Here is a 9,765-nt window from a genome sequence, read left to right on the forward strand (position 1 = left end):
TGTTACATAAGTTCCAAGCTACCTAGTTACTATTAATATAAGGTAGCACATTTTTAATTGATTCAAAACTATGACTTTTGCTAAACTAGTAGGTAAACCACAGATATGCAGTGAAACAATAAGATAATGTTTTGTGTGTGTGTGTGTGTGTGTGTGTGTGTGTGAGAGAGAGAGAGAGAGAGAGAGAGAGAGAGAGAGAGAGAGAGTGTGTGTGTGTGTGTGTGTGCGCGCGTGTGTGTGTGTGTGTGTGTGTGTGTGTGTGTGTGTGTGTGAGAGAGAGAGAGAGAGAGAGAGAGAGAGAGAGAGAGAGAGAGATTTTAAAAACTTCTGTTTTTTGTTTCATGTAAGAAAAGATAGTTAGAGGGATAGGGACATATGGGGAGAGGTAATAGGATATTAGGGGGAAAGCGAGTGAGGTGAATAATAGAAAGAAAGGAGATCGATAGAGGTAAAAATATCGATGGAGATTAAAAAAAGTTAAGATAAAAGAGGGAAAGAGTGTGTGTATGAGTAAAGACATATAAAGGAAGAGAAAAATGACAAAGGTCTGGAGGGAGAGAGAAAGCAAGTGGGAGATGGAGCAATAGAACAATAAATATATATGAGGCGGTAGATGGATTATAGATATATCAGTAGATGGATTGATGGATCAATTGTTTGGATAAAAATGTACAATGTATACCCCTCTCTTTACCTTTTCCCTCCCTCTTGGGAACATGTAATATAAGCATTCACATAATTAAATGTGTAACTTAAAAGAAACAAATATCAACATATTCGTATCCATGATACTATTTTTATAGATATTTTTTATTTCATGTATCAATTTAGCTTACTCTGTAGGACGCTATAAAATACAAGGGCATAAAGAATTGTTCAATAGATTTAATTGTGTAAAATAGAGACTAAGACACAAATAGATATACATAGTAAGAGAAATGGAGGATTAAAAATAATAGAAATTCATGAACATATCAAATTATTGATCATTTGATATCTATTTTACTATCAACTTAACCCTTGCACTATTCAAAGATGCAAATGCTAGAAAATATAAAAAGTAGAAATTATAGACCTGAAAAAATGTCAGTCATAGATGATACAATCTATCCGCAATTATTTGCAACAATCGAACACCTTTCCACTCTTCATCTTTCTTAACCTCTACCAGAAACCCCTTCTTCATTATACCAAACCTCCTCAGAACTTCTTTAATTTTTACAAAATAATGATAATAATAACTCGAACAACCATATGGGGCCACCATTGTAACTATCCATTCTCCCTCATGCATTTCAGGTGTGACCGTATAGTAAGTGGGGCCACTCGGAAGCGATTTATTTATATCATCTACCGACATATGGCTATCAACCACACAGCAAACAATAGCTGTAATTAATTCCTGACATTTTCCCAACTCCTCACAATTTTCAGCAGCAATACTAGTGACTGCATGGGCGCCAATATAAGCATCATAAAACATATTCCCATTTAAAGTTGACTCTGCTTCATCCACTGGTCTTCCAATCACAAGAGTATAATCTGAATCCACAGTCTAAAATAAGAGGGAAAACAAATTACTTAGTTATCATGATAAATTCCTCTATTTTAATGTTCACTTAAACACTAGTTAGAAAAATATAGATCATCGCTTGTGAATAAGCTCATAATGAATTTAAAAAGAGTAAATTAAAAAGAAAGCTATAATCTGTTTGAGATAAGATCTAAAGAAGAACCCCAAAATCAATACCTTCAACCGAGGAATGCAATTCTGAATTACTGCATTGCTGCAATAAAAAAGCTGCATGCTTATCAATGTATGCAGCTCTCTAGTGCATGCCATTTTGTCTACCTTCCCACAGGAATCAATCACAATTTGCTCCAAGCATTTTATTTTGGAAAGACTCAGCAAGTCCTCAAGCTCAGATGTGCAAGCGTTAGAACCTTAAGCTTTGGACATTCACTAATGCTCAGTTGTGTTAGGCTTGTAAACTCAGATGCTCCTGAAACACTTTTCAGTTGTTTACAATCTGCAATTGTGAACCTTTCAAGAAAGCTAAGATGACCCAGGGTTACCTCCTTGAGTTTTGGGCATTGATAAATATTCAAAGATATAAGCTTTGCAAGGTTACATATCCCTGATGCATTTTTCAAATGTTTACAGTTTGCAATATCAAGACTCTTCAATTAGGAGGGCTCCTGAAAGTCCAATATAAACTTGTATGAAACTCTCAATAATTTCAAAGAAAATGGCTAGGATAATTCCACCATTACGTTGGAATTTTAATTTTCAATTATTAAGATCAAAATACCTGTGTGCGATTCTCCCACAACATTCTGAGTCCTCCATGATTGATGTTCAAATACTGCAAGTTTTGAAGTTGAATCCACGAAGGAAAGCTCTTCATTGGTTGTTTTCTGAAATCGCCCTCAAGCTGAAGCCAAATTAAGGATGCTGATGTCTCAACCCAACCGTTTGATGGGCCTAAGAAGAATGTAACTCGAGAATTCGTGTACTTGTCAAGCATAGAATGGAAACACCTGACATTAGTTTTGGCGAGGATGTTCCTGAAACCCCCTGTTTCCTGCATACATCAAGCAGCTCAGTAGCTCAGTTTTCTATTAATATATTTGAGATCTTGTAATATTACAATACTATGGTGGAAACAAGCATACCATATATTTCAGATCTTGAGGATGCCACATGCGATGAGGAGGGTCTGTTAGAAATATTCAAAAACCCATGCCAGTCAAATCCATATCAGCTTCTGTTATAATCATTACAGATTTTCTTGCTAAAAGGATATGGATGCTGTCTTCCAGAATAGGTCATATAACTTTATAAAATCCACATCTCCTTGTGGACTAAGTCTTACAGCTCATGCAGCCATCCACTTGTCAAAAGCCTAGAATTTTCCTCTATTGGTTTTGTAGCTGGAATCCTCTATTTATAGAGACTATGTAATTGGATTTCGGTGTGCAGCTAGATCAATATGAATAATGAAAGTTATATTTTCTTGTGATCTGCTGTCACCATTTTTAGTTGATTCATAGTTTTAATTTTCAATATGGTATCAGAGCAAGGTTTAGCCAAGTTCAGCTGGAGATTTATTTAGAAATTCAGCTAGAAATATTGCTAGAGGGTTTTGCTGCAGGCAAATAGTTTGTTGAAAATGGTTTGTTTGTAGGGCTGATTTTTTTTTGGAGTGATATTTGGTTGCAGGGCTATTATGATGCTGGAATATTGCTAGATTTGTTTGAAAGCTGATTTTTTTTGCTAACATGGGTTCTTCAAATGAAGTTTTGCCTATCTTTGATGGAAGTGGTTTTGCAGATTGGAAGATTGCAGTCAAGAATGCTCTAAGAGAGAAGGCTTTATGGAGGTTAGTAAATAAAGAAATTGGAGAACCTCAACAAACTGATAGAGAAAAAGAGTTGTGAAAATGCAAGTTGGAGCAAGCAAGAGAATATATGTTGTTGTCAAATGAAAAGAAAGGCTGATCATTGAAGTCAATGTTTGCAATATGAAGATCACAATAGTGATGGTTGTAACAAGAGGTGTACTATCGATTGTACCCGACACCTCAAAATTTTTTACTATATTGATGAACCATGTATCTGAAAAATATTTTTAGAGAACTAGCGAGCACAGCGGCTGGGTACCCATGTGACTCGGTAGTTGGATTATTTTTCATATGGACTCAATATTAGTATGCTAGAGAAAAGTTTAGAGTTGGTTTACCTATCATTGAATCAATGGTTTTGTGAAGTTTGAAGGGTTTGTGGTAATCCAAAACCACTTGTTTAAGTAAATCTATTGAACGGTTTGTGGTAAGCCAAAACCACTTATTTAGGTGAAAAACTTAAAAGTCTTGAAGGGTTTGTGGTAAACCAAAACCACTTGTTTGGGTGAAAGATCCTAAAGCATTTTTTTTCGAAGAGTTTGTGGTAAGCTAAAACCACTTAACAAGAAAAATGAATTTTTCATAGTGATTGTGATAGGGGAAACTAAAAATTTCTATGTTGTAAATGGGTACCTCAAAAGGCTTAATGCCGAGACCTATCATGTTTCTTTATAGTTTTATTTTTCGATATGGTTTTATAGTGAAGACCAAGCAGCAGATATATTTACTAAGAGTATGCTTGAGGCCAAATTTCTAAAACTACGAAGCATGCTCGGCATGATTGAGGTGAACATTAAAGGGGGATAGTCATGTCATGTTCCCCTCTCTTTCTTTTGTTGTAAATAGGTACCTAACAAGGCTGAATGCTGGGACCTATCCTATCTATATTTTTTATTATAATTTCTCCCATACATTATCATTCAGATCCTCTGCAATGTATGAGGAAGTTAGTTTATTTTCAACATGAATTCAAGGAAGCTTTACAAACCTATAGGTGTTGGAAGTCTCTATAAATAGAGAGAAATTGTTACACATTGTGTGCAGTCAGATTAATAAAATAATTTTTGTTATCTGCTGTCACCAATTTTTTTCTCTTTTCTTATTTTTTAATAGGGTCGAATTCAAGCGCCATTTCTCTTCCCAGGTCCCTCAAATAGTCATGCATTTGCAAATAATAACCTTCTTCTTCTACCAGACATTTATCTCTGAGTGTTTTCAGTGATGTTGGGCGCTCCATCCAGATCCTTCCCATACTATTTCCGCCATACTGCCACTGATAAAACAAGCAATGTCCATAAAAATATGTTTTTCTTCACCATTCAATGCATCAAAACTTATTCGCAGACTTTGCTTTACATCTCGAGGCAGCCCCTTTCTAATTTCATTCAATTCTGACCACCAATAATCTATACTCCTACCATGAACATGCCTGCCCAGAACTTGAAGAGAAAGAGGCAGCCCACCACACGTGTCTACGAAGGAATTAACCAGGTTCTCGTACCCTTTCAGTCGATACGGTTGGTCAAAGGCAGAATAGCTCACAACCATAATTTCTATCCATTCCTTTTAAAGCATAGCCAGTAGTAATACCTGCACTTATAAGCACCCCAGCGTCACGGGTTGTGACAATAACAAGACTATCTCTTAGTTTAGTTAAGATATCCATTACTAGCAAAGCATCTAACTGCTCAATATGATCAACATCATCAACAACAATTAAAACACTTAATTGGGTCTGGCTCCTTTCTGGACTATGGGTCTGGCTCCTTTCTAGACTATCTTTGAGATAGCTTTTTCCTTCTTCTATACTTGTGAAAAAGAGATCACGCCTGTTGAAGAGATCTTTGAGAAGCTTTAGTTGCAATGAAGGCAATTCTCTTCTCTCAGATGCTCCCCGCACATCAAACAGATAACTTGCTTTAGAATAATAACAACACTTTCGATTAAACAACTCTTTGGCAAGAGTAGTCTTCCCTGCCCCACCCATGCCGAAAATGCCAACTGCCTTAGCCTTATACTTTCCTTTCTTCAGCCCACACTGGTTTTCAAAGTCATGTACAAGTTCCTTTAGGCAACGCTGTTCAATATCGTTCACAAGATTGTTAAGACCGACTGGATATTTCGCAACATGCAAACGTGCTTTTCTCTGCACTTCCTTTTTGCACAGCTTCTACTATCTTTTGGCAGCCAGCATCACTAGAACTTTATACCGTAAAAGTAGGATTCCATGAGAAATTTATTAAATCAGATTTCAAAACAAACAAAGAAAATAAATTTAGATACAACTACCAAAAGTAGAGAAATATTACCTGATACATTCTTCCCCGGCTATAAATGAAAGAGACTGAAGGGCTTCCGTCCACTCTTTAAGCTTCTCCCGGTACCTGTCTTTCCTTTCATATCTGATGAATGCATCAGCGTATGCTCCCTTCTCTATGTAACGGAGATCACTAGGCTTCACTCCATGAAATACCGGGATAATTTTGGCCTGGTTTTGTAACATGAGGACCAGCTCAGCCAAACACCAAGGTGAGTCTGCATATCCTCTGGAAAAAATGGCAACGTGTACCGAAGCAGAAGAGATAGATGTCTCAATGGTTGAAGGAAACGAGTCCCCAAGTTCTTTTTCTTCGGAATCAAGAAACGCCCGTATCCCCAACTGGTGAAGGGAATTGTAAAGCTGAATAGCAAGAGTTTGTTTGACATCGGGGCCTCTGTGATTGATGAACACATCAAACAATCTCGACGATTCACTGACCATCCTTCTTTTGCCAGAAAAAGCACTGAAATCCTTATTCTGATCGTGAGACCATAAGGAAGATGCCATTACTTCCAACGAAAATAATTAGAAAGACAGAGCAGGACAGTGAGTTAAATAGATCATGCTGCAGGCGAGTTGGGTCGTCTCCATGAAACAACGAGGAAAATAAGAGTAAGGAAAAACGTTAGAAAATTTGACGACCACGAGGCTGGCTCCGTCCTTTCATCGAAGCATACAACGCAGAAGAGCGAAGGAAATCACAAAACGGAAAATTTGACGACCACGAGGCTGGCTCCGTCCTTTCCTGAACCTGTGTGGTGGGTTCTCTTATTTCTTTGAAACATCCAGGTTTAAAGAACGGAAAATGCTTGGAATATAGAAAAATCCTGACATGGTTGGAACCACTGGTACAGTGTCGGTCCCTTCGGTAGACATGTTATAATTGCCCGGTGTCCATTCGCGGAAATATCGGAAGCAAGGACGGAAATTGATTCGGAAGTAGACAAATCCAGACATGTTTGGATTCGATTTGTTGAGCAGTCGGCCACTCATTTAAAGATGGAATAATTACAAAATTTCAGTCTCTTCAAAACACAAATGGACTATTTCGGCGATGTAGTGGGAAAGTAATGGCCCGCGTCGTTGCCGTAGAGCGTGGGTCAATGAGGGTTCCAAGGAAGCTCGTGGTGTTAGGGTCAAGTGGACTTGTTTACAATGTAAAGATAAATAATATTCTATCTTTTAAACTATTATTTAATTTAAGTTTGATCTCGTCAATTTGTAGTTAACCTGAGAATAAGCGAGGATGCGTATCGTTTAAGTTCCGCTTCAGATATGATTAGTTGATATGGTTAGGTTATATTTAAAATATTTTTGTAGTTGATGTAGAGCAATATACTATTGGTTTCACTTTTTCTTATTATTAATTAATTTCTGTTGAGTAGAAATAAAGCTATTGATATATTTGTAAAATTTTTGCTATTTATTTATCAATTTTATATTTTGAAGATTTTTTTTTTAAATATTTAATTGGTTGTTATAATTTGTTGTTATGGGACATATTTTCTTGGAGGCTTCCTCCATCTCACTTTTTTTTTGGTAAGATTTTCAAGATAAATATTAGTTTAGATTTTTATTTTCTAATTCGTATGTAGTTTATGAATGCAACACACACACACACACACACACACACACACACACCGACCTGAATACAAGTAAGTGGGAAGGCACTGCCCCTACTATGGCAAAGGGGATCTGCCTAAAATAATTCTATGGGGCTTCAACCTAAACCTACAATATAGTTTTGCCTCAGCAACTTGCCCCCTACTATCTATAGGCACCTCAGCTTCTACCTCTCCTACCTCTTCCTCTAGTATTAACACACTTAATGTAGATAAGTTGGTAGGCGACACTTATTAATCAACTTGCTAGAGGTTGATAGCCGAGCTATTCCTCATGTAGGTGCAGAGGCCCCTACTATTCTATGGCATGGGGGATTCTACTGTTCGGGTGTTCATGGGGATAGTGCCCTGGCGACTGCTCTTGGAACTATCCTGTTTGTCTTGATAATAGAGTCTAGCAGGTGCCCTATCAAACTAAATAAATAATGAGGCTTACACTTCTCTTCTGCTCCAATTGCCCAACTATTAACCCCAACGCGGCTATTGAATTCCATGCCCTTTAAAATAGTATGGCTCTTTTTCATACTTATGAATCGAATACAATGGCCGCTAAAATTGTTGGAGATACTTGCTCTGACATGCACGGGTACAACTAAATTTGGGACCAACCTATAGTTTCTTTAGGCTCCCACCTTTCTTGCTACCTCTATGACTATGTCTGTCCCAACCTACTAGTAGAGTTCATTCTATAGATCATTATAAACTAATAACTACCATCAATGGAAGCACTCCAACGATTGCCCTTTCAATAGTATAGGTCATGGAAGCTACACCCATTTCAATAGCAATGGTGGGGGTAGCCACATATCCAATGGTAGGGGCATGGGCTAAGGTTGATATATATAGGGTACAACTAAATCTAGGACTAACCTATAGTTTCTTTAGGCTCCTGCCTTTCTTGCTACCTCTGTGACTATCTCTGTCCCAACCTACCAGCAAAATCTGTTCTATAGACCGTTATAAACCCATAACTACCATCAATGGAAGCACTCCCAACGGTTGCCTTTTCAATTGTAGGGGCCACCGAAGCTGCACCCATTTCAGCACCAATGGCAGGGGTAGCCACATTTCTAGTGGCAGAGGCATGGGCTAAAGCTCTGTGTGTGTGTGTGTGTGTGTGTGTGTGTGTGTGTGTGTGTGTGTGTGTATTTATGTATATGTATGTATGTATGTATGTATGTATGTATGTATGTATGTACACACATATATGAAATTCATAAAAATTAATCTCTTGTACTATCTTTGAAATTCAATTTCTTATTAATATATACAAAAAAATGAAAAAAATTGTACCCAAAACTAAAGTTTGTTTATAATTTTGATAGAGTTAAGTCCTTAAGAAGAAATCTATTATTAAATATTAGATGCTTTCTTTAGGTATAGATGGGATGGTTGGAATAACTGTCATATTATTGAAATTTTAGTAGTATTTCATTAAACTTCTTTTTCAATCTCACTAAATATCATTTTCTTCATAGAAGAATATATATGTGTTTTTATTGATAAGACATTGTGTAGTGCCTGCCCCTAAGTCGCATTTCAGTTACCCTTGCCAAACTCTTTTAGGCTAGTTTTATACTTGATATTTAGTAGCATTACTTTCAGATTTTTAGATATTATTTCAGACTTAGTTGATTATATGATGAGATTACTTGGTACTCTATATTTCATGCATGTATGATGATTATTCAATGTTTTCAATTATCGATGATGATTAGTTAGATGGTTTCTTATCACATGTGCTTTCTTATGGATACTTACCCCATACTGCATGTGTATGGTGTGCGTGTTTGTTTTCTTTATGTATGTTGTTTCTGATGTGGTTAAGGAAGGGAGCCGTAGTCACTTGCTAGTCGGGATCTACACGATGCACCACTTCCTGCCATTGTCTGTTTAGCTTAGAATATTGTGTTTGTACATGTGTGGATTTTATGCAGGTTGCAGGTACTGGGTATCGACTTCCCTGAATTGCTAGGATGAGTGTACCCTATCGCATTATCTCAATGGTAAGAGAGGGGAGATAAACTCTTAAGTCCAAATCTTAAACCCTTTAACCAATTGTTCTAATTGATAATTAGGACAAGTATCTGAGTTAAGTACCCTTCGAATGCATCAAATGATGTTATTTCATGATTATAACCCTTTGTTGCTTTAGTATGTGTTTTGTTATGTTGGGTTTTTGTATGTTGTCTTTATGAGTCTTTGGTGTATTTTTCTATTAATTAAGTTTAATTAAAAGATTAATTAATGATTTAATTTAATGGAAAATTTTAATATGATATTTTTAATATTTAATTAATTGAGAAATTAATTAAATAAAAAGAATTAAAATTGGAGATAAAAGTTTAAGGATAAATTTAGAACATGATAATATTTATTTAATTTAATAATAATATATTTAAAGTACATTTTTAAATAA

At 36.3% G+C, this 9,765-nt stretch overlaps 1 pseudogene across 1 annotated transcript; it reads right to left on the reverse strand.

Moving 5' to 3' along the window:
- Positions 1-1,044: 1,044 nt before the first annotated feature.
- LOC149577950 (disease resistance protein Roq1-like) lies at positions 1,045-6,537 on the reverse strand (annotated as a pseudogene). Its single transcript, XR_016355828.1, has 5 exons — positions 5,714-6,537; positions 4,513-5,606; positions 2,313-2,585; positions 1,751-1,921; positions 1,045-1,555 (listed from the first exon to the last, which is right to left on the reverse strand). The product of XR_016355828.1 is annotated as a disease resistance protein Roq1-like (transcript).
- Positions 6,538-9,765: the final 3,228 nt, after the last annotated feature.

Source organism: Cupressus sempervirens, chromosome 1, assembly GCF_028749045.1.
Source record: "Cupressus sempervirens isolate cs-2001-9-10 chromosome 1, ASM2874904v1, whole genome shotgun sequence".
NCBI classification, from domain to species: Eukaryota; Viridiplantae; Streptophyta; class Pinopsida; order Cupressales; family Cupressaceae; genus Cupressus; species Cupressus sempervirens.